The sequence below is a fragment of the Coptis chinensis genome, chromosome 9 (assembly GCF_015680905.1).
Source record: "Coptis chinensis isolate HL-2020 chromosome 9, ASM1568090v1, whole genome shotgun sequence".
NCBI classification, from domain to species: Eukaryota; Viridiplantae; Streptophyta; class Magnoliopsida; order Ranunculales; family Ranunculaceae; genus Coptis; species Coptis chinensis.
This window is the reverse complement of record NC_141464.1, coordinates 65,720,123-65,744,617: the sequence shown is the minus strand read 5'-3', so window position 1 is coordinate 65,744,617 and position 24,495 is coordinate 65,720,123. Positions and strand designations below refer to the sequence as shown.

The window sequence follows — 24,495 nt, the reverse complement described above, 5'->3', positions numbered from 1 at the left end:
ATACTTTTTTTTTTTTTATGTTTCGTGGAAATACCAATGCGGGACAGTTTAAGAATGAGTCCTATCTTAAACTCATTGGCAATGTTCTATTGATTGAAGGTAAAATTGTTGGTGACCGCAGAAATTTTTCTCTTCGTGATGCATTTTTAAGTTTTTCTCTTCATTGCTATAATATAATTTACGCCATCTCCGGAGTTCCGGAGGCTATGTTTTATGGTACCGCCCCTCTATCATGCCATGAGGACAGATAGTGCCTTGAAGTTTGGGTGGTTTTTCCTATTTTACTTGCTTCATATTGGCTTTTGCATCTTTGCTGCTATAGCTCCACCTATTAGTTTTAAAGGGAAATCTTTGACAGGTATACTTCTTGCAATAGATGTGCTCAGTGGCAATGCTTTGGTTGGGATTTTCTATTTGATTGGATTTGGATTGTTCTGTCTGGAATCAGTGATCAACATCTGGGTTATTCAACAAGTATACATGTATTTCAGAGGTAGTGGTAAAGCTGCAGAGATGAGACGGGATGCAACAAGAGGAGCTATGAGGGCAGCAATATAATGTCATATGACAACATACAAGACCAGCATATAGATGGATTGAAGATGTCTTCTTTTCACTAGAGAAGACATATATAACTATCTTGCCTAAGTCGAGGTTCCTGTCACACGTGTTACATAGCTTACATGATTTATTTTTTCGCTCATGCATTGATGTTGCTATTTCATAGTGTACTATGGACAAATCGAAGTTTTAAAAGGAAGTTAGAAACACACTACAGTCATGACTCATAATATTGGTTTGCTTGAAAATATATACAAGCTTTGACGGGTTATGTGAAAAGTAAATGTTGTTGTTCCATAAAAGAAGTATTTATCACTTTAATTGGTGAGTTCATTAAGATAAAATAGAGAGGGAAAAGGTTTATTAGAGATTTGAGAGGTATGTCAATTGACCCGTATTCTCATGTTATTGTCATTGAATCCATTATATATAAAAGCATAACCTCGAGAAAGCAAACAAATAAGTCTCTAATCTAAACTTCGCCCAAATGCTTTTGAAAGAATTGTCACCGCGAATCTTGACTTAACAATGGTTAGAATTTAGAACAACATTCAAAAAGAAATTTGGCACATCTATTATAGAAAAACTTGCAAAACAAAATTTGTCAAAACTAAATTGAGAGACAAAGAACAAACTTCATTCAAAGATTTCAACCTCAAGTAGACATTTGTAGGATCGGAAGATCTATGAATTAGCAATATTAGCATACAAATAATTTATTTTCAAGCTATTTCTAGCAATCTTAAGAGCCTTTAGCATTCTATAAAACGCCTAATGATCTCAAACGGGGGATCTATAATTCCTACTATTGCAGAGCTCCTTCAATTGAGTCCCTCGCTTTGCTATTATAAAACTTATACAAATGCATTGATTAAACAGTTTTGGCACTAGAATTAGCAATGGATACATTTTTCATGTCTACCATCTCATTATCTCTTTCAACAAATATAGACCGCTTCAATTTCCCCGGATGAAACAAGTTCGTTATAACCATATATCAAATGAACTCAAATCGGTCTATACTAGGCTATGTGCTCTCGACAACCAACGGTCTTCCTCACCAAGTTTCCGCCATAGAGTGATAACTTGCATGGAGAATGAACCATGACCACCAAGACCTTTAACAACTCAACTACAAGGAAGGAGTAATAGGCAAGTAATCAGTAAATTCTCAAGACACTACATGTCATTTTCCCCGTGTTAGCAAGCTTAACTTCTCCCTTGTGAGCTTCAACCTGTTCCACATAAACCAATAACAAACCTATTCCACAATAGTCAGCTTCAAAATACAAGCTCTGACAGGTTAAAACTAATGCTCTAACAGTCACAAACCTATCACACAGAATAGGTCCACAAACCTATCATCTTAAGCCTCATCCTCTTTTTCATTCTCCTCTTCGTCTTCGTTTTCGTTTCGCCCTCGCCCTCGTCTTCGCCCCTCTAACTCTAACTCTACATCTACTACTGTAAAGCAAAAGGAATGAAAACATCAAGTTTTAAAGGCAATTCGCGATAAGATAGGATACTACTTAATTAAGCTTAAGGAGGCAATATTATACTTACTTGGGCCCTTCTTTCGGTTTGGATTTTCGGGACAATTTTGTCTGTCATGGTTAACACCAACTTTGTTACAACATGTACATCTCCTCTCTGTCTTTGCTTTGGCTTTTTGCGATGCTTGTTCAAGACCCCCTTTTATTCTACCACTGGCCTTAGTTTTCTTATAAATCTTCATGACTTTTTTTCTTCCTTTTGTTTGAGAGATGTTAGGATTCTGAAGTAAAACTTGGGATGGGTCGTCAAGTGGCGGTACTGAACTATCACCAACGGTGCATGAATTAACAATGTAAACACGGGGCCAACTTCCTTCTTTTTTCTTGAGCTCCATCGACAGTTCTTGTAGTCTTTGCAACATTAATTGGTAAGTCTCATCGGTTTCGCAGCCTTCATAAAACCAACCGATTAGCAACCATTTGAAGTTGAGCAGTTCAGATATCTCAGAGTTCTCATGGCCACTTACTAGTCCACGATCATATACCTCTATATCGATTTGCCCCTTTCATCCACCTCTTAAGAATAAAGTACTCTGGAATCTCAATATCACGACTCTGAAATACCTTTATGAGGTGTCCACAAGGTATCCCCAGAAACTCAAAAGTTTTGCATTCACAATTACCTTCTTTTGTCGTTGGGTTGAACTTCACCTTCCATTCACGCTCGTCACCTATAACGAAGGAAAGTTACATTGTAGTAATGAAGGTTGAGTTTCATTGTAAAAGTAGATGAGATGTAGTAATGAAGGAAGTCACCAGAACTCAACGAATTTATAAGTGTAGGTTCATATGTCGCCTTTTTCATAATCATGCAGGACATACTCGGTTTCAGCTACCTCGAATTCTTGCTTGAACCTATCATATGCATTCCTTGTATACACACTTGTTGCACTCTTCAAGAGAAAGGAATTACCGCCTACAATCCGATTCGAGTGTTCAGTAATATAATCCTCTTTTTTTTTTCTCTTTCAACAATCTTCATCAAACACTTATCATTCTCCACTACAAACTCTCTAAGAGTTGTCGTCTATGTGAAAAAATTCTTGTAAAAAGAATTCATGCTTTCAGAACGCCCGGTAGTCGAAGTGCCGACATAAAAAGTATCTAAGTGATAAACTGGAGCCCATTTGTGTCGAATCTTGTACATCTCTTGAAGCCATTCATTCTCCTCCAACTTAAAACTAGACATCAATTCTGCCCACCTCCTTTCAAACACATCAGGAATAAATATTTTCCGAATACATTGTTTGAATTCTTTTTTGAATTTTGACTTCCTGTAATAATAATTCGGAAGCTTTTCAGGGAACTTCTTCATAATGTGCCATAGGCAGAATCTGTGTCGAGTATTAGGGAATACCGTACCAATGGCTAGAGTCATAGCTCTATCTTGATCTGTGATAATTGCAGATGGGGCACGTCTGCCCATAGCTCCAAGCCAAGTCTCAAAAACCCACTGAAAAGAATCTTCTGTTTCATCCAAAAGCAGTGCACAACCAAATTGGATTGATTGCATATGCTGGTTAACTCCAATAAATGGGGCGAATGGCATCTCATAGACATTCTTACGATATGTGGTGTCAAAGAAAACCACGTCACCAAAATATTGATATCGCGGTAATGCGACCGACCATCTACTCTAGGAAAAATTAATGGCCCTTGCTTCATGATCTATCTCAGATTGCATAAAAGAAATTAGGATCCTCTATACTTTTCTTCTTGAAAAAATGAAGCACCGCGGTAGCATCACCTCTCACCGGTTTCTTGTATTCTTTCGAGGGGCCCAAATAGTTCCAACAATCCCTATCATCATCAAAACCAGTTTGTACTCCGTCAAGTATATCAACAACTTTATTCACAGGTACACCACCATCACTTAAATGAGTCAATCAACATCTTAGTGTAGCATATATTTCTATTAACAGCATACGATCCTTTTGCGGACTAACCAGATTGTGATTGTGCTCGCAAGTAAATTTCACTACTTTCCAAATTCCACTATTTTGCTGCTTTGTCACCCTCATTGAAGCAAGGCACCGACATTTAACTGTATTTGTGTTTCTTTTTCTCACTTCTTTCTCAGTTCCATCCACATTCATATTTTTGCTTCCTCGATCTCTATAAATCCCAAAACGCGAGCAAGTTATTTGAACATTACTAACTTCATCCGAACGAGAATATGATTTTTCCGAGCTTCGAATTACGGGACTAAATCCAAACAATTTTCCGTAATCTATATAGAATTGTTTTGCAGCCTCAAGAGTTTCAAAACACATTCCCAAACATGGTGGCTTCACAATTTCCACTTCGAGTTCAAACTCCGGAGGTTGAACAGAGGAAGAACATGCCGTATAAGGCTCGGGTACTGTAAATAAATATGTCCACATCAATTACCAAAAAAAAAACTAACACAGTACAATAATACAGTATTAAATTCGTTGGTAGAAATCGAAAATAAAATGAAACATTAGTTGCTCACCCGAACCATATTCTTCCTGCTCTCCAACTTCATCAATCAATATGGAGTCGTCCATATTTTGGAGAGAGAGTCGTCTACACTTCAAAAGTGGTGCACCTTTCTTCAATTCTGAAAATATGAATAAGAAATTAAAGACCATATAAAATTAGAGCTACAACTCTTCAACCATATAATACTGTTGGATCACGCCAGAAGAAAATATTGTGTAGCTAGGAAGAAAACCAAAATAATTTCATGCACGCACATGCCCAGGCCCATACCAAAAAAGTTTAATATTCAAATGAAGAGGAAATGAAGTTTTATCTTTCCAACCGTTAAACCTTAACCATAAACCCAACAGAAAATGGCGGTCACTGCTAAAACCTCTTCACTTCCACTCCAACCAAACGACCACTTTCAATTTCAAGCTCTCCCCTCAAAACCCAAATCCCTTAACTTCGTCCCCAACTCCTCAAATTTCCAAATTTCACTCAAAAGAAGAAATGCTAAAATCTCTGCTCTCAATATTAGTCCATTAACTAGATTTTGGACCCGGGCATACGCTCGGGATCTATTAAATATTTTGTGTACTGAAAAGGCTTTACAAAATGTCTCACACAAATTTTCGAATCAGAATATATTTTTATTGAAAATAAACCGAAATACGTTAATGAGCATCGATTATGGTGCATAAGTACTTGGAAACTAAGGAATCAAATTGAGATAGCCTATTCACTTTGTGGTTTAGGATATTAATCCATAATTTTCAAATAAAATTATCTTAAACTCGATCTAGTTTGTATAATAGTTTTCTTATATTTATGGTGATTTAGCGGCAAATTTTCGAATCAGAATATATTTTTATTGAAAATAAACTGAAATACGTTAATGAGCAGTGATTATGGTGCATAAGTACTTGGAAACTAAGAGATCAAATTGAGATAGCCTTTTCACTTTGTGGTTTAGGATATTAATCCATAATTTTCAAATAGAATTATCTTAAACTCGATCTAGCTTGTATAATAGTTTTCTTAGATTTATGGTGATTTAGCGGAAAATTTTCAAATCATAATATATTTTTATTGAAAATAAACCGAAATACGTTAATGAGTAGCGATTATGGTGCATAAGTACTTGGAAACTAATGGATCAAATTGAGATAGCCTTTTCACTTTGTGGTTTAGGATATTAATCCGTAATTTTCAAATGGAATTATCTTAAACTCGATCTAGCTTAGTTTGTATAATAATTTTATTAGATTTATGGTGATTTAGTGGTAAATCATCACCGTTCGGCTTACGTACTAATGTGTACAAATCACTAAAATAGATTGATTGTTTTCATATCCTCGAAGAATATACTACTCCCACTTGAAAAGATTTATCACATGAACGTGTCCTACGAACGGGTGTCATTATATTAAATTATTCTAAAAAATATTAGCAACTATACATAGTTATGAGATATGAAAATTATATTAATTACTCATTTAAATTTCTTGCACCACTCTCTATAAAATGGAAACATCAAACCTTGATAAAATTCATCGACTTCTTTTTATTGTTAGGTTTAACAATAGAAGTTTGATTGAAGTTTTGTGAGAATGCCCAATGTGGTGAAGATAATATTGAAGCTACTTGAATAGCAAGACATTTCCAATCACAATAAAAGAATTGTGATAAACACTACTTAAAATGAAAAACTGTATTTGTCGAGGCATTTATTCCCCCTACATATAATACAAAAATATTTTAGGGTTATTAGTTCAATGCATTTACATCAAGTTTCTGATTTTCCATTAATTATTCTTTCAGTTTAGTTTAATGTAGTACGTTGCATCCAGTTTCAAATTTCTCATTAATTATTCTTTGAGGTTAGTTTAATGCAGTTGCATCAAGTTTCCGATTTCCCGTTAGTTATTGTTTGAGATTAGTTGAGTGCAATTGCATCCACTTTATGATTTCCCGTTAGTTATTCATTAAGGTTAATTCAGTATAGTTGCATTCAGTTTTTGATGTTTCGTTAATTAGTATTTGAGATTAGTTCATTGCATTTGCATCCGTGTTTCAATCTCCCATTAATTACTCTTTTTGAGGTTAGTTCAATACATCCGCATCCGGCCAGATTTCACGTTAATTATTTTTCTAGGTTATTTCGATAGTTTATAATTTCTATACGGTTTGCATACATGTAAAGAGTCCTGTTTTTTATAAACTCACTTTCGTTTTTGGGTTCCTAATTACTCATAATTACTCATGTGAGAAGGCTAAAAAAGCGGATATTTATGCTTTGAGGTCAGTGCGATGTAGTTACATCCATGGACCAAAATATTGTCGATATATCCGATATATCGATGATATATATCGGTATTTTAGTCACCGATATCGATATTTCCGACATATATCCACTAAATATAGAACTATTTTTTTCCAATATATATTGGAATTTCCGATATAAAACTTTATATCGTCGATATAATCGATATATCCGATATTTACGATATATATCGGTTGACTTTTTGACCATTTTTTAATATAAATCCGATATTTCCAATATATTTTCGATATATCTGATATTTTCGATATTTTAAATAGTTTGGACTGGTTACCAAAAAAATAGATATATCCGATATATATCGGTTTTTGGGTACACCGATATATTCATCGATATCGATATTTTGGGCCTTGGTTACATCCGACTTCCGATTTCCAGGTAACTATTTTTTTTAGGTTATTTTAATGTATTTGCATCCAATTTCTGATTTCCTGTTAGTTAATCCCTAATTTTAGTTTAATGCAGTTGCATCTAGTTTTTAGTTTTTCATTAATTGTTCTTAGAGGTTAGTTCAATGCAGTTGCATCCAATTTCCGATTTTATGTTAATTGTTCTTTGAGGTTAGTTTAATGCATTTGCATCAAGTTTTCAATTTACCGTTAATTATTTTTTGAGGTTAGTTCAATGCAGTTACATCAAATTATAATTTTCCGTTAATTATTCATTTAGGTTAGTTCAGTGCAGTTTCATCCATTTTTTAATGTTTCGTTAATTAGTCTTTGAGATTAGTTCATTACATTTGGATCTAGTTTCTGATTTTCCGTTAATAACTCTCTAAGGTTAGTTCAATACATTTGCATCTAGTTTCTGATTATTTATGCTTTGAGGTTAGCTCAATGCAATTATATATGATTTTTTTATTTCCCGTTAATTATCCTTTGAGATTATTTCAATACATTTGCATTTAGTTTCTGATTTCCCACCAATTATTCTATGAGGTTAGTTCAATGCAGTTGCATTCGGTTTTTGATTTTTCATTAATTATTTTTTGAATTTAGTTTAATGCATTTGCATCCAGTTTTTGGTTTCCCATTAATTAATTATTTGAGGTTTGTTTGATGTATTTGCATACCGTTTCCGATTTCCCATTAAATATTTTTTAAGGATTTGCATCCAATTTATAATTTCCTATTAGTTATTATCTGACGGTTGTTTAATGCAATTGCATCCAGTTTCCGATTTCTAGTTAATTACTTTTTGAGTTTAGTTTATTGCATTTGCATAAAATTTCTGATTTCCCGTTAATTACTTTTTGAGCTCAGTTATGTATTTGAATCCAGTTTCGATTTCCTTTTAATTATCTAATGTATGTAATACCAATTTCTCTTGATCCATCTCAGTAGTGTCCTTGCAAACATGACATAAAAAATAAATTATGTTTGATTTACTATGTGGGATCATCGAAGATTATCCAGTTCCTGATTTCCCATTAATTATTCTTTAAATTATGCATTGACTCACTATGTGGAATCTTCAAAGATTATCTACGAATGGGTGTTGCTATATTAATTATTCTTAAAAATATTTGCAAATATGCAGAACTATTATATATTAATATTATATTGACCACTCAACCAAATTTCTTATAACGTGAAAACCTCACTCTCTATTAAAAAAAAATAACTCACCTTTGATAAAACCCTTCAACTTCATTTTGTTGTTTAATAATAGAAGTTTGATTGAAGTTTTGTAAGATTGCTTAATAAGGTGAAGTTCATATATATTGAAGCTACTTGAATAGCAAGGAGTTCCCAATCATACGGAAAGAGATAAGATAAACATCATTTTAAATACAAAATTATACTTATCGAGACATTCCCACAACATATAACCCAACTATGTTTTGAAGCCGGTTAGTTCAATGCATTTGCTTCTAGTTTCTAATTTTTCGTTATTTATATTTTGAGGTTAGTTCAATACAGTTGCATCCAATTTCCAATTCCCATTATTTATTTTTTGAGATTAGTTCTATGCAGTTACATCCAGTTAGTTTATGATTTCTCGTTGATTATTCTTTTTGGTTAATTCAATACATTTGCATCTAATTTCCAATTTCCTGTTAATTGTTCTTTGAGGTAAGTTCAATGCATTTGCATCTAGTTTCTGATTTCCCGTTAATTATTCTGTGAGATTAGTTTAATGCATTTGCATCCAGTTTTCGATTTCTCATTTATTATTTGATAAAGTTGCATTTGCATCTAGTCTCCGATTTCTCGTTAATTATTGTTTGAGGTTAGTTCAATGAATTTGCATCCAGTTTTCGATTTACCGTTAATAATTTCTTGAAGTTAGTTTAATGTATTTGCATCCAATTTATTTTTTGAGATTAGTTCAATTCAATTGCATCCGGTTTCGATTTTTCGTTAATTATTTTTTTAAGATTAGTTCAACGATTTTGCATCATGTTTCCAATTTATAATTAATTTTTCTTTGAAGTTAGTTCAATGCAGTTGCATCTAGTTTTCGATTTCCCATTAATTTAATCTTTGAGGGTTAGCTCAATGCATTTCCATCCAGTTTCTGATTTTCCGACAATTATTTTTTTATCTTAGTTTGATGTATTTGCATCCAAATTTTGATTTTCCGTTAATTATTCTTTGATGTTAGTTTAATACAGTTGTATCCATATTCCAATTTTCTATTAATTAATTTTTAAGATTAGTTTAATGCTTGCATTTGCATTCAGTTTTCGATTTCCCGTTAAATATTATTTGAGGTTAGTTCGATGCATTTGCATCCAGTTTTCGGTTCCCCATTAATTGTTTTTTTATGTTAGTTTCATTTAGTATTATGTATTTTTTAAAATATTTGTCATTATTGCTTTGCCGTTATTTTTTTTTAATTTTTTTTTCCATTTTCTATTATATATTTTGTGAGGCCGTGTTAAGGATATATTCGAAATAAGTCGGTGCTTTATCATAAACACTAAAATTGTATGATTTGTAATAGAGAATTAGTTTCTACAAATCACGTATTTTTTAGCAATTATTTTTTATTTGATCAAATATATAAGAATTGGAACACTAAAAGTGTTTGATTCGTAAGAGGAAATTACCTTTTACAAATCACATATTTTTTAGCTATTTTTTTTATTTGATAAAATATATAAGAATTGGAAATACACTCAAGCTCTCAAAATATAAGAATTATAAATGCACTCAAACTCTCCAAAGAGGTTCTATATATATGAGATTGTAGGTTATTAGAAAAGATTATTTTTCATATTAGAGTGCCACATAAGAAATAGAAAAAACTAACTCTCATATTAGAGTGCCACATAGGAGAGAGAAAATCTTTCATTAGAAGTCTCTCTAGCTAGATGTTTACCGGAGGGCCGAACCACATGAAAGGAGGCTCTATGACTATAATAGTTGCGGGGAGGCATTGAAAGGACCACCAATAAGAGCTAGTTAGTCTTCGGATTTGCTTTTCGGGCGCTCTCTATAGTCCCGAAGTGTCTTTGTCGCTATTCACCATATATTACGTGATGAGTGCATGCCGCCTTATTATATATAGCCCATGATTCATAAACATAAACATAAGGATATGAGGGAGGCAGCTCATGCGTGTGGCTAACTTAATGACTCGAAATGAGGGACTACGCCCTTTAGATCAACCCCATGGAGCTTCTTCATCTCTCTATCGTCAGTCGGGGAAGTGCTCGCCAGTTGTCATTAAAGTGTAGTAGGCAAATTACAGAAAAGTTAAGCATTTACCTTTAAGACCCAAAATACCAATTGAACCTCCTTTATAGATTGCACTTTGCAAAATTTTGTTTTCAATTTCTCAGAAGAGAGTAAGAGAGAGGAGAGAGCAATCACGATTCTATTTGGAGCATAAATTCTATTTTGGCTTCGGTCAAATTTTGTTCCTAAAATACCCTCTCATATTTCGTGATTTAGAACTCATGATTGCTTCGGTCAAATTTTGGTCACATCCGTTGGATTGCAGCAGATGAAAGGCCGGATTCACTGTGCCCATAATGTGTGGCTAAAGGTTGCGTGGGTGTATCCCCATATATAATAGCAGTCTTTTTTGGAGAGCTCTAAGGGTGTCCACGTCCCAGGGGGATTACGAGAAATCAGGAGACTAAAGCGAAAATAAAACTTTCACAGTTTCACAGGGCGAACAAAACACTAAACCGGAAACTATCTTTTGGGTTTACTCCATCTCTTCCCTCTGTTAGTTTTCTCCGAAACAGAGATATCTCTGCCAATTCTTAAAAATACGTTTCTCTTCTCTCTCTCCGCGAACCCCAAACATCAATTTAACTCGCTATATCGCTTCTCAGATTCGGATTTCTTTCGGCAAAGTCAAACTACTCGGTGGTGGAGCCAATGAGAAAATCGAACCTCATCTTGCATCTTCTTCATGCCTTCTTCAAAGGTAAACATCTTTTATTTCTTGATATGCTTATATTCCATAGTCAATTGTGTACTTGGCCGACTGTTAAAACTAGCAAACTTACCGAACTTTGTGTATACACTCTACAAGTTAAAACTAGAGTTAGCAGAAACAGAGAAGAAAACCAAAGATGGCGAACCAACCTCAAAACTCAAACCCACTTGACTCAAAAAACCAAAACAACAACAACGTTGTAAATAAACTGGGTTCATCGTATCCGGGTCAAAAGACCCATTTCCCAAACCCACGAGAAGCAGAAATACCAGATGCAGCAACACTTAGAGAACAATGGAGGTTTGAAGTAAGACAATATAGTAAATGGTATTCTCATGCTTGGGGTACTACTATTCTAGCTGGGGTGTCCTTTTTTTGCACTTGGTTGGTTCATTAAAGTATCTAATCCACTTCCTTCACCAGCTCATCATCATCACACTTCTCCTCCACCTACTAATCAAGACCAGTCTTGATGTTTCTTATTGCGTAAGGCCATTTTTGCAAATACCCTTTTCTTCAAATTTGTTATAATAAGGCCTCTAGGTTGGTTCCCATTGGTCTGTGTTAGAGTCTATGTGTAACTCAATGTGTTACACTATCCAACTTTATAACCAAGCAGCTTAAGAGCTCAATAAATCCAACAATGAATCCCCACCACTCGATTTCATCTAATCAAGCACACCATACGGAAATCTTAGGAAAAGAAGATGCCCAGAAGTTTAATCAAACTTCCTAAAAACTTCCATCTTTTTGTTTTTTTAGTTAAAATTACTATTTGGTTATTTTTTTTGGTTATGTATTTGATATGGGCTTTGTTTTATTTTCTTTACAGGTTTGAGTTACTAGCTAAATTCTTTGATGATAAGCAATTAACGTATCGGTTGTTCAAGCTGAAGGGCACATTGATATGAGGAACTTCATTAACATTTGCCCGGGTGTTGGATCATTATTAGACATGTATTTTAGTTTGGTTTTTTATAATTTTCAATGGGCATAGATAAAATTTTGATTTTGATTGTGATTATGTATTTTGTTTTAGGAGGTTTAGTTATAAACATTTAGCACAAATGAAGTACATTTTACCTCGGGCTATTGAATTGAAGAGGGCACTACACCAGAAAAGGCGTTTACGAACGGGTATATCCGTTACTTATATTTTTACTAACGGTTATATCTGTTAGCTCTGGGGTGTCACTCTCACTTATGCCAAATTTAGTAACGGATATAATTGTCACTGATAATAATTTTAGTGATAGTTATATCCGTTACTAAAATTCTTTGTAGCAGATAGCCAACTGTTGGTGGCCCGATTAAATTTGTCATTTCTAACGGATATATCTGTTAGTAATAGACGTGCTATTTACTTAACTATTATTTGTAACGGAAATATCCGTTACTAATGGTCGATATATTTTAAAAAAAATCAGTTTTAATTTTGGGGATACTTGTACCCCCTACAAGAAACAGTTAGTACTCCACGTGACTTTGGGTTGGCATCCACTATACACTCTACTAAATCTTACGAAACAGACAACTTTTATAAAAAATAAATAAAAATCAACCAAATAATAACAATTTAAAACCACTTATATTCATCCACAAATTACACCAACTCTACCATTCAAATAATTTAACAAATATATATACTACAACCTCAACGATGAACTTCAAACAATACTTCTAGTGTATTTTATTCATCCAAAAACTCATGTATTTAACCAAAACATTATATTCATCCACAGGCTATACCAAATTGTACAAAAAACAACTAGCAAATGGTAAGTAGTACAATGCTTGAATATAACTCAGAGATTCCCAAAACGAGAATTTCATATCGATTGTTGCATGTAATTCCATTAGAAGCTGATTCCACAAGACCTACATACACACAATAGTATAAAACACTTAACAAGCAAGTCTAACTCGTCATTTAATAGAAAGTGGCTCTCACATAATTTGTCATTTATAACAATACATCACATATAGACATGAAGCCAACCTTAAAAGATGATGAATGTTGTACTAGGTTTAAGAAGAAAATGGTGCATGATACTATTAAGAAAATAAAAGTGATAATCTAACTATTACATAAATAAAGCAAAAGATAGTGATATATACCTTGAGAAGCATACCATAGTCAATTAGAGGAATTTAGCTCACAAATCTCCATGCCTTCCATAAAATCTGGCAAAAAAAAGTGCAATGACATCTCGATTAGCATACTTTTTCAAGTAACCATGACCTCACTATTATGAGGTGAATATTCCCCTTCAACTAACTTAAGCATTTTGTCATATATTTCCTTAACATTCTCTCCAATGAACTTAAATTTCGAATTAACAATTAATGGCATAATGCAAAAGAAAAATTAAGGCATCATAACACAACTAGAAAGTGTTAAGTATTTAACAAATTTGCAACAAAAGTATTGCTTCTCATTCATCAACTAATGTATCAAGCGCTTTAACAACTTACAAGATGAACACAAGATATAATCTTTGAGATAGAAAAGCACAAATCAATAACTATGCCTCGTGTATAGCTCATAAGTTCAGTATGGACTTATATATCCCCTGTTGGGCCTTATATGCTTATGTTGACATTTAATAAGGAACAAACTAAATTTATAATAAACATGTCCCTTAACAGATGAGCAACTTGAAATATTACTAAATAGAAGTGGAAAAAAAAAAAAACATAAGTACACAAACAAATTGCTTCTTTAGCCATATGATTACCTACAACTCAAAAACTTTTATCCCCTTAATGACATCCACTTCCTCATTGTTTGACATAACCTGGTGTCCATGGTATAAGCATGCCCCCTTATAAAAAATCCTCCAAAGAATATCCTCTTCAGTCCAAATCTAAGCGCATTCAAGTAGGCAATCTATCACATGAAGTCACTCATCATTTCAATATTCTATTAGAACAGACCGTAGCATATCCAGGAAAAGGAATTCATAGCAAGATGATATAAGTATAATACATGGGATTGTTATTTGTATTAAATTAAGTCTTTTACCAACTCTTCCCAATTGAAAAAATCAAATAAATTGAAAAGGAGTGGTAATCTATGTTCTTCCAGAACCTCTATCTTCACTTGAACTATGTTCTAAAATCTGATTTTGACATTTGAAAACCTTGTCAACTGCATTGGATTATTCGGAATTGCTATTTAAGTCTTAAGAGCGCAGCAAGCTATTTCACACCACCTATGCTGACTATTTCATTAGTATCATATTAATTCAAACTGAGAAATGACATCAACACCTAGAATTAGCCAGCAGGTAATACTAGGACCAGAACTTGATACACCAAGATAAATATCTGTCCTATTTAAATACTAGATAAATGTCAGGCAGATAAATGTCTGTCCTATTTAAGTATCTTAGCAACCCAAACAGTCTTTCAACAAGTTTTCCTGGAATAGGAGCATAAACTGAAAGTGTGGCACCTAAGTGTTGTACCTACACAGGCTGGATCTGAAGAGTTCTCACATTTTTAGACTGCTTTATAGTGCAAGTGATTCCACTTTCAATGGAAGAACAAAACCAGTTTCCCTTCCAAAGAGGAAAAAGAACTTGGGACTAGAATTTCTGACGTCTCGTTGGCGTAGGTCATCCCTCCAGCCTCTCAGCCCATACAGTGTCGCGGTCTTGGGCTTGGTGATGGAACCTTGTTCACTTCGGCTTCTAAATGTTCCTGATTTCCTAATAATTGGATACTATAAGAAACTCGGATAAAAAAACGCAAACTTTGAACTGGAACCATAAGCATATCAATTCCCACTCAAGTTTTCACAAAAAAGAAGTTTATGTTGTTCAATTTTTCAACGCGTTTCTTATCTAACTTTGACCCCAACTCACTTTTTTCTCAGTTTTTCACTGTATGGTATATTTTTTTCATCTATTGAACAAAAGAGTTATCAATATTTAACCCCCTTAGCAAGACTCTAAAGTAGGTAGCACTCTAACATAATGGGTTACTAAAGTCAAAATTACAATTTTACCTATATATAAATATCATTTTAAGTTAAGAAAACAATAAAGTGAGACTAGGATTGGAAACAGAAAGTACATATACCTAGGAATAGTCCAGGCCGCCATAGACGTCTCCAACAAGCATGTCTACTTCCCTATTGTCTCCCCGTTGACTCCACTCCAGCAATTCATCAAGTTAGAACAAGATATGGATGTGAAGATCTTAGAGAAAAATGTTCTTTAACTTATCAAAGAAAGTAAATAAATCTAGAACTGCATTTAAAGAAGAAAATTGAAAAAATAAAATAAAAATAAATTGAGAGTTTAAAGGAACCAATAAGAGAAGTACCTCTTGCATTTCGTTAAAAGCCTCCCTAGTCCCCAATAAGTACCACCCCCCAACATTTGTTCCACTGATTCTCTCATAGTTTCCATCTCCATCCACCTAAAAAGCAGCTCAAGGTTGACAAGTATACTATGTCTCTTGGATTATAGATCAAACCGCGATAACGATGTGCATTGTACCTTGATAATACTGACACCAAAGCCAATATTGACAAGGAGATAAGGAAACAAATCGTTCTGATCAATCTGAACAAATTTTTTCTAAGCCTCCATATGTGTGAAAGCTTCATGATAGATCGCCTACTCCATAATGAAGAGAAAACTTCAATGCAGGTAATGAGTATCACGGAAAAAAAAATAATATATAAATAGAAAAGTAAACCTTTAAGACAATTTTTTTTCCAGCCTATATGGTAATGACAACGACATAAATTACTGCTTAGACAAAAGAAGCCAGACATTTTACAAAACATTTTATTGCTTCTTCTATTTATGTAATCACCCGCAATTTGGATTCCTTTGACATAAGGATTAGAAAATTTTGCTCTGGAGAAGAAGAAGTTGCTTTCTAAAGCCTAAAGGAAGGAGAATCACTCTTGTCAAAAGTACGCTCTAGTCTTCTCACCTACAATCACTATACATCTCTCGGTTCATACGGTTGGCAAATAGTTTACAAGTATCTTAAGAAAATAATGTACCTTGTAATCTTGTACGGAATAGGTATAGACAAAATTTATTGTTTAACAACATTGGTTCCAAATTACAAAATTGAAGTGCAAATTTCAATTCATAGAAAGAAATCATTTATACACAAATATCTACCTTTATCAGTAAAGCACCTCAAACTACGAAGCATCCCACAATAACCAAAACTGCAATCAATAAAAGGAACTAGTGTTCATAACCTGCAAAGATTACAAACAACCCCATTAAAAGCAGACAATAACCAGTAAAAGGACGGCCATCAACAACTTATCGTTGGTGCATATAAAATAATCAAAATGAAGAGATTGTAAAATACCTTAATTTCAATTTCAGGGCTTTAAGGAAACCCCATTGAACAGACTATATATGATGATAACTTTCTCATCCAATTTGTCTTGAATTCCTTGCCTACTTAGTATAGACCATTTCATAATCACAATAACACTATTAAGAATAAGCGGAATAATAATTAATTGGCCAAGGTGATTGCTCAGAAAAAGGCAAGGCTAAAGTAGCAGAATAGTCTTGTAGATCACTTCATGGTTCAAGGATGGGGACAAAAATATTCAGAAAGCATGCTGAAAAAGGCATTAAGCGTGAATCATCTAAGCAGAATGAAACTTATCAACTATAGTGTATATGTTCTTAAGTAGAAAGCACACACTGAAAACCCTTTGATAAACACGATAAGACCATTATTAAAAATCATTATCAACCTTTTCAATCATAACAGACTCCAAAGAGTTGCTCTCGAGAATCTGAAAATGTTTCCATAAGTACTACTACACTTTTTTGTTGAGCTATTTAGCAATACAGTAATGGTTCAATGTCCCCGAAGCTTTTCACTTCACAAAAAAAAAACAAGATGAACAGGGTATAAACCAACCCATATCTGAAGATGGATTTCACTGAAAAAAAAACAAGGAAAACTATTAAATTAATAAAGAAATTCATTTGATATTTTATTAGACAACCAAATCCCAAACCAACGAAATATCCCCAATGGGAGCACGAATTTAAATTCCAATGTTACAATTTCCACACAAAACATAATTTCGCCAAATTCATCAGGAAGACAATTAAATAAATCTAATTTGGAGCACAATGAAAACAAAAAAAATTGGAAATTCGCTAGCTAGGGTTTGGGTAGAAGAGAAAGAAAATAGATCAAGAGATTGAGAGAGAAATCATACTTGGTTCATTTCCATCTTCGTCCGCGAAGGTTTGACAGAGGATGGAGGCTTGAACACTTGAGAGAGACGAGCATGGGAAATCATCGGGCAAAAGTGCAAAACTGTTTTATTTAATTGTAATATTTTCCGTTAGTTCCATGTATACCCCATATGGATGTTTTTTTTAGTTGTTTCCTAATGGACATAATTGTCACCTAACATTAAAACTATTTTGTAATAATAATTGGAACAAAAAATGGAATTATACTAACGGATACCAGAGAACCTAACAGTTATGTCCGTTAGAAAGGTACTAACAGATATATGTGTTACAAATGAAATTTTTGCTTCGTTAGAAAATGGCCCTTATGGTGTAGTGGGGTTAATGTGGTTGATGAGCTTAGGTGTTGCACCAAGTCTGATATTGAGGTTATGTTGCTGATTGATGCGGTGGAAAGTAATGGGAAAGGGAAAATAGGAGGTGGATATTCTAACTTGAGCAAAGAGTTCCGAACTCGATTTTTGGATTTTGTTAAAAACCAACCCGAGGTAATGATTTACCACGTTGTTTATTAATTATTTTCATGTGAGTTTAAGCATTGTTGTGTTTGCGATTTATAAAGATTTTTGTTATAAGAGAATCGTTGATGTGGTGTTAATGTGTCTTTGATGTTATTGGACCATAGAAAGGTACATGAAGAATGTGGTTTTAGGTCTCTAATGCTTCTCGCAAATTTGACATTATCGGATATCTCATGATGTTATTTGGACATGATGTGTTGTTTTTTAATTTAGTCTTGAAATTTTGTAAGAACTACTTAAGTACTTATAATATTTGGTTAAGTATATAGTATTGCCTCCATTCAATGATTTAGTGCATAATATTGAAAAGTTATACTAAATGTGAGGCATGTAATTGTCTACCTTAATATTTGATTCCTTGGTGGGGGACTTCCAGAAGAGGCTTATGATCTAATTTGGTGAAAACAGATTAAAGGAAAGGGACACATGGCATGGGAGATAACTTTGTTTTATAGGCCTTTCATAGCATGCCACCACGTACTTTGAAAAATGGGGGAATGAAGCTCCTGGACATAGAAATGATAAAGGATAAGCACCAACAGATAAAGAAAAAAAAAAAATACCACTGTGAAGATTTTGGGCCTTCACATATGATTTAAATTCTTCTTACTATTATTTTGGTACCAATTTTATGGGGTTGAGAATTGAGCAACAACACTTCAACCATGAGCTTTTACATAGCATGCTTTGAATGTGCACTTTTTCTTTTGCAACTCCGCTATATATGCAAGTGTTTTCTTTAAGCTCACTGATATGATGGCAAGATTGGGAAATCAATAGCAACTCATAATGGTTTCCTCAAATGATTCATGGGTGTCTAAAGATGATTGAGAACTCTGAGGAACAACTCTTTGTAGTGACATATGAATGCAACCAGCTCGATCGATATCACCTGTGAAAGCTTTGAAGCTTCCTAACAATTACAGTTTGCAACCACAAACAGGGGGACTACTTCTTATCGATCTCACATATTCAACATCAATGGTGGTGAGTTAGCAATGCTTCCAATGCATTTCCTATATGTTAAGTTCTTCGCATATATGGTGAAAGGTGCCCTGAAATCAGGTTATGGTCTGCTACAATTATTTCTGTGAGAAGCCATGTTTAAACATTAAATCAGAGGATATATCATGTTTATTTGACGTTGAGTTTGGTATTTGCGTAAACGAAATTTTCCAATCTCTGTCCTTTTGTTGGTTAATTTTGTTCTAAAGAATCACACTTTTGAATTTTTACATGCTTGATGTTCCTTAGTTTAGATTTATTATTCATTTCTTTTTGTTATGATTTTCATCTAGATAATGGTGTAATGAGCAAATGACAAGGTTAGGACATTGTGACCACTGTAACTGGTATGTGGACACAATTGTTTAATAGAACATATGGTATGCGCTGCTTTATTCTACTTTAGATATAACCCAATTCCTTTCAATGTGTACTTTATATATTTTATCAAAGTAGGAAATAACTAAACCCTTCGTCAAAAGTAAAAAGTACAAAAGAAAAACGAAAAATCCTTCGTACGCTCCGACCTCCCAACCTCTCTCTCTCATCTTCCATCCATCTCTTATTCTTCCAAAATTCAACAAATCAAAACACCCCTATCTGTGATCTATGGAGATTCCTTTATATGGAAGTAACTTGGTATCGATGCAATTATGAGTTCCAAATTATGCATGGACCAAGGGCAGATTGGATGATTTTGGGGCTACTGGAATATTAATTGGTGTTCTGATATTAGTGTTTCTATGGGGTAAGGCGGTGATTACCCTAGAAGATACGCTGATTATGGATGGACTTCTAGTTCTTGGAGCATTGGTATGTAGTCCTCTTTCACAAGAATTAGTTAGTATTGAGAAACACTCGGTAGCTTTTAATAAAGATAGCTGGATTTAATAAAGAATTTACTTAAGGAGCTTTTATGTTTTTACTTAATTTGTGTGATAGAAAAATATATATATATATATATATATATATATATATATATATATATATATATATATATATATATATATATATATATATATATATATATATATATATATATATATATATATATAGGTTGTGCATCATATATGTAATTATAATCTTAGATGCAGACAATCGGTGTTACTTAAGTGTTAGATAATGACTTATGTAAGATTGTGTAGCGCCAAATATAATGGGGAACTTACACTTACAATTTTAAAAGCTTAGCACTAATCCTATGGTTACTCCAAATGGTAGGGTATGCAGACTTAAGCTAGACTTCATGTCATGTTATCATGAGAAACCAACCTGATGGCTTTCTAAATTACGTTTCACAACTTAAATACCATTTCATAATTTTCACACCTATTACATGCATCATACTAATAATTTCAGATTGTATAGTTTAAGTAGACCTGAAAAGTTAAACACTTAAACCCAAATAATAACCAATTGTCGCAACATTCAAAAACCCCTTTCTTCCCCGGTCCATAACCTTTTCTTCTCCTCTCACTTACCAAATGCCCGGTTCGACTCGTGTATAACCCCACCAAATTATCTCAAAAGGGTTTTTGAATGTTAATTGGATTGAATTGGGTTTTGCATAGAGAGAAAAATAAATAAAAATAAAGGTATGGTTTACTAACTTGAGATGTACGTAATAATTCTAGGGCATATTGCTTCTCCAATTTTCATCTTTAATTCTACTGCGTATTCGATAGTTAAAGCTTGATTTCCAAATATGCTTCTTGCACCTCATATTAATATGTAGTTTGGATCATCTATCAATCAGTGGTAGTCAATTAATTACCATATCTATTGAGATTTTATTTGTTCTTTCATAAATTTGGTTATGTCTGGATTGATTCGAATATATTGATTGTTTTTTTCTTTGTTTAGTCTTTAAAACCAAGGCGCTAGAAGAAGCTTACTATGCCAAAAAAAAAAAAAAAAAAAAAACTTCAATGGTGATTTTTTCCCCCTTCTTATATTGTATACTTTTGAAAGCAAGTTTTTTTTTTTTATTATTTATTTATATTTTCCTATTTTGAGTTTTTGGTCGCGGGTTTTCTCTTCTTTGATAGTTTTTTTTTTCATGATTGCATTTGTTAATAGGTTTGAACTTGCATCACAACAGAATTGACAGGTTCTTTTATTACTGAGTGTTGTATAAATTGTGGAAGTATATTGCATATGTATATAGAGAAAGAATAAAAGGATATTCAATACTTTTACATTCTGAGCTACTAGAATAGTATGCACGCAATATGCCCACTTAATTTTGAGTTATCTTTCTCAAGTAATTTTAGTTCCTTCCATTTTAACATCATATTCTTCTTAGGAGTTTCACCAAGCACGTAACACTAGAATGTTTAGAACCAATTTACAATTGGGTATATGTTTCAACATCGTAATTCATTCTTCCTTTGTTGTTCTCCAAAAAACCAAGCCACTACCTACAGGTAAATCTAATCTAACAGTGTTTTAGTTGTGTAGTTGAGCCTTATGAAATTGGATAGTATCATTAGATATATATTATAGCTCTACCCTTTTTGCTCTATTTTTCGAGCATTTTTTTAAAAAAGTTTAAACATCGTTAAAAACGCAAACCCCCTAAAGCCGACTCCCCAAACCCTCTCTCTCTCTCTCTCCAAAAAAAATACTATGATGAAGAAGAAGAAGCCGATGACTCAATTCTTCACCCAGATGATACCATGACGTTAGTGATAAAAAGTAATTGTATCTTATCCTACAATCTTAAACCCTACAAAACCTTATTGTAGCCTTTCTTTTTAATGGTTTGGTCTCATTCTCCATCGCCTTTACAATTGTTTCATACTCAATTTTCTATTTAGTGACTTATATGTTATTATAGACGGTGTTATGATTTGTTGGTTGAAGGCTGAATTTTTATGGGATAGATATTTTTAGGCTTTCTAAAGGTATTCAATTTTGAAATTTTCATTGTTACAATTATCAATTCAACAATCTTATTCCAGCTACAATAGTTTTGATTCATGTGTTTTCACAATAATTCTTTTGCATTTTTAGTTCATATAATGTAATCTTTTGTGCATGTATGTGCACTGTCCAAACTGAAAAGAATGAAAAATTATAAAGGCTTAACTACTAGCCTTGATTTTATCGGGATTTGTGCTAATATTTTGAGAGTCTTATTAACTTAAAACACTTTCCTGCTAATGCTTTAAGAGTCCTAAACACTTTCTTGCCTAAAAAAAACACAACACTTTCTTGCGCCCAAAATTTGCAGACCCTTTTTGTCCTTTTTCTTCACGCCAGCTTCACGCACTTTCCTGCTAGCCAAAACTTCCCAACCCTTTTTTCCTTTTCTTCACTCCATCGTCAAGTTCAACTCTTCTACCAACTCTTCTACAAACTCTTTTCAACTCTTCTCAAGTATTCTTCCTAAGATAACAAGTAACCTCCAAACCTCCAATTCAATTCTAATGATTATAGTGCTTCTGTGTTTAATTGTTATGATTTTTTTTTTTGTTCATCATATTCATAAACTTATTTTGTTTTGTATTGTTATATACTTTTATATAATTGCATTGTTATGACTTTTCCTTTTCTTTTTGGTCATCATATTCATAGACTTATTTTGATGATCGAAATATGTTTGTACAAATGTCAATAAGGTGTGGTGTTTGTGTATGTGCATGTTCGTGTATGCATATATTCATTTGGTATTAGTGTAACCAATCCCTTCCCTGTTGTGTGCATGGATCTGCAATTTGCCTTAAAATTTAATTATTGTTATTGCCTTATTTAGTTAAGCTATCCTTCCTTTAATTTGGCGGTATTGTTTGTAACATTAACTATCGTGTGCAGATGATCGAATCACAAGTATTGCATTGTGACCACAATGCAGGACCACAATGCTAATGTATCTTGTTCTTTTAAATTTACACTCGAGAAGATTTTTTTGTGTGTCTGTGTGTCACCTTCTTCTTTTAAGATGTAGCTGGATGATAAAATTTATTGTTTATATAAATCAACACACTGGATGTCAGGCTTAGTGATTGAAACATTTTGATCAATCATCTAATGATACTTTAATAGTAGTAGTGACAGAGACCGCATGTTCTTAACATGTATCAAATCCACATCAATTCCTCTGTCTCTGTCTCTCTGTTTAGTCTCAGAAGGTTCATTGCTACTACCAACAATGGCATCTGAGTCACATGCAATACTTCCACTTCTTAATCTTATGAGAATTCAGGTCGATTCAAGTATCCTACAAGCTTTGGTTTTCTATTTACAACTTATAGGAACAATATGAATGCTTTGCGATCGATGATGAGAGGTGGGATTAATTGAAGTTCATATGGAGAGTCAAAAGAGCCTTAATATGTCTATACGTCCCGTAGACATTCTCATCTTCCTTTCTTACTAAGTGGCTGAATATTTGATTTGTAAAGGTTAATGACAAGGAATTCCTAATTTTTAATACCCATGCATTTTTTAAAAATTTACTATGCCCAATTTTTTATGATATTTTCAGGATATACCTAGAACTCCTTAAAATATATATTTTGTCCCATGACAAGATTTACACCTTAGTTACCCTATGGTTCTCTTGCATTTTTTTTATAATTGTTTCTCTTTCAATTTATTGATATTTGAATGCATGTGCTCAACTTAAATTAGATACTTTGTTCTTTCATTTATTCTAGATTTATTACTGCTATCATTATATAATACTGAATTTACATCAAGTATATATAAGGTACCAAACCAAGCAGGTGAACGTATGAAAATATCACCTTCTTCCCTATCACAGACAACTTTCTTAAAGTCTCAAGACTGCCACCTTCTTCACCTTCAAATTTTGGTGATAATCCTTACAAGAGGGCGGAATTGAAAGTAAATGCACGTCTGCATCTACTGCTCTTAGTCACCCACAACATTTGTAGGAAATTCAAGATATATCCTCGATCCGTTTGACATTTAATTTGTAGGAAATTCAAGATATATCCTCAATCTGTTTCATATGAAGGACAGTCGGCATAAATATTAAGCACGTTGCGATATAGCCTCTATGTTAAAAAGTAAGTCTGTGATTAGGCCGACAATAACTCATCACTCATGATTCACTCACTCACCCCTTCAGTGAGTTAAAAGTTTGAAAGAAAGTCGACCAAGGTTGTGTCTTAATTAGCTTTAGTCATTTACCCAATTCTAATGAGAATCTTTAGAATCAATAAAAAAAAAAGAAAAAGGATAAAGTTTGAATAATCCAAGACCTGCACACTTAGGCCAACGCCTATAACTTGATGTAATCGCCCAACACTATATTTTAGCTCAATAGATACTTTTAGGTTACCTGTATAGAGAATGGATTATCTCACCAAGGTTTACAGGAAAGAGAATAGTTTAATTCATTTAAAGTTTCGCGGTGCATGGAAAGAGAATCA

The 24,495-nt window shown here is 33.3% G+C and overlaps 3 long non-coding RNA genes and 1 pseudogene across 7 annotated transcripts; 3 read left to right on the top strand and 1 right to left on the bottom strand.

Moving 5' to 3' along the window:
* The first annotated feature begins 237 nt into the window (after positions 1 to 237).
* LOC147477420 (secretory carrier-associated membrane protein 1 pseudogene) lies at positions 238 to 558 on the top strand (annotated as a pseudogene).
* Positions 559 to 11,093: 10,535 nt separating this feature from the next.
* On the top strand, positions 11,094 to 19,370 carry LOC147477418 (uncharacterized). The gene is made up of 5 exons (XR_015208231.1): positions 11,094 to 11,289; positions 12,134 to 12,258; positions 12,341 to 12,407; positions 17,884 to 18,055; positions 18,946 to 19,370. It is a non-coding gene; the product is annotated as an uncharacterized LOC147477418 (long non-coding RNA).
* Positions 12,868 to 17,714, bottom strand: LOC147477419 (uncharacterized). 5 transcript variants are annotated; one of them, XR_015208111.1, is made up of 7 exons: positions 17,528 to 17,714; positions 16,651 to 17,242; positions 16,452 to 16,534; positions 15,634 to 15,929; positions 15,388 to 15,457; positions 13,420 to 13,485; positions 12,868 to 13,179 (listed from the first exon to the last, which is right to left on the bottom strand). It is a non-coding gene; the product is annotated as an uncharacterized LOC147477419 (long non-coding RNA). The 5 variants fall into 5 exon arrangements; XR_015208112.1 differs by having other exon boundaries at positions 16,651 to 16,742; positions 17,528 to 17,713; XR_015208113.1 differs by having other exon boundaries at positions 15,634 to 15,729; positions 15,810 to 15,929; positions 16,651 to 17,712.
* Positions 19,371 to 19,446: 76 nt separating the features above from the next.
* On the top strand, positions 19,447 to 23,198 carry LOC147477417 (uncharacterized). The gene is made up of 2 exons (XR_015208232.1): positions 19,447 to 19,906; positions 22,910 to 23,198. It is a non-coding gene; the product is annotated as an uncharacterized LOC147477417 (long non-coding RNA).
* The last annotated feature ends 1,297 nt before the right edge of the window (positions 23,199 to 24,495 follow it).